Raw genomic sequence first — 1588 nt, 5'->3', positions numbered from 1 at the left:
TTGCCAGTGTAGTTGTAGTGCAGGACGATGACCTCGCTCACCGGCGCAGGGCGCAGCAGCCCCGACTCCATGGGCCACCGCCCCGAGGCTGCGGAGAGGCGGTGCAGTGTCAGGCTTGGCGCGAACCATCCTCGCCGCCAAAGGGGCGAGGGGCCCTAACCCCCTCCCCTCCACCTCCCAGGTACACTGGGGAGCAGGGGGAGTTCCGGGTGGAAGGGGGATGGCCATGGTGACAGGCCGACACAGAAATAATAATAGGGAACGGGGTGACACAGCCCCACAGTGCCTGAGGGATACTCATAACTCACACATCACCGAGATAACCAGAGGCATATTCAATCGTAAACAGACAGAATGCACACAAATACATCCGCACATAGGAAGGGACACACAAATACAGTGACACACCGACAAGGATATATATGTGCACGGTCACAAACGAGGGCAAAAATGGTCAGATCCCATCCGAAAAACACAGAAATGCATTCTTCCTTAGATAAAGCAACACAGGCAGAGGCATACAGCAATACCAACAGCCACGTGCACAGGCCACAATTTCACAACCTCCACCCATGCTCAGCCTGGAGCCCTGAGCTGCACACAGGGCTTGTTCCTGCCCTTTCACCCACTGCAAAAAACCGTGAGAACGCTGAGCCTATCGGCCCATTTCACAGAGCCCGAGCCCGAGGGCAACCGACAGGCCCACATTGCACAGGGAGCTCCAGCAGACAGGCACACGTGTCATGAAAGCATGATAATGATCCCCTGCGACTGGGCCCTTCCATCCCCTGGACGACTCTCACCATAGCCCCATGGACAGACGAAGACACTGAGGGGGAAAAGAAGTGCCTCGCAGAGAAACAGACACAAAGGTGTTCATGCTCCCACACAAACAGCCACGCGGAAACAGCTACACACACAGTCGCGCAGGTCCCACTTCACGGATGAGAAAAGTAAGGGCTGGGGAGGGGAACCGACTTGTTTGGACTTGGCTGGGTCCAGTGCCTGCCAGGCGGCTTCAGTTGTGCACAGGGAAGCAGGCACAAATACAGACCCACGGAGAGGCTGGGGCTCCGTCACGCTGCGGGGAGCGGGCATCAAACACACGCAGACACGGGCTGCCCTTTCTCTGATGGGGACTCTGCAAACAGGCTCACAGCCCCCGCACCTCCCACCTGGCCCCGGCAGGCAGGCAGCGGTCCTCAGGTAGGGAAACTTGCAGGGGAGTGGCCAGAAAGGACAAGGCCTGAGGGTTCCAGGCGCCCCCCTCACACCCCCGCCCGCGCCAGCATCCATGCAACGACACCGGCAAAGTCGCTGGCTTTCTCCGCCTCCAGGAGAGGCCCGGGAACTCCAAGGAAGGGGACCCGCGGAGTGGCCAGAGCAACCTTTCCGGGCCAGACCAAGCCATGCGCGTCCCAAGGGCCCAGTGCTGTACACTCACCCAGCGCCCTGTCCGTGCGCCCCCCGCAGTCGCGCAGCCTGGAGCCCAGAGTTCTGGTGCCGCTCGTGGGGGCGGGACTGAAGACGGCTGGCGGAAAGGGGGGTGGGGGTGGGGGGAGACTGGCCCTCAAAGCCGAGCTAAGGC

The sequence above is a fragment of the Myotis brandtii genome, unplaced genomic scaffold, assembly GCF_000412655.1.
Source record: "Myotis brandtii unplaced genomic scaffold, ASM41265v1 scaffold1234, whole genome shotgun sequence".
Lineage (NCBI taxonomy): Eukaryota > Metazoa > Chordata > Mammalia > Chiroptera > Vespertilionidae > Myotis > Myotis brandtii.
This window is presented reverse-complemented; position numbering follows the sequence as displayed.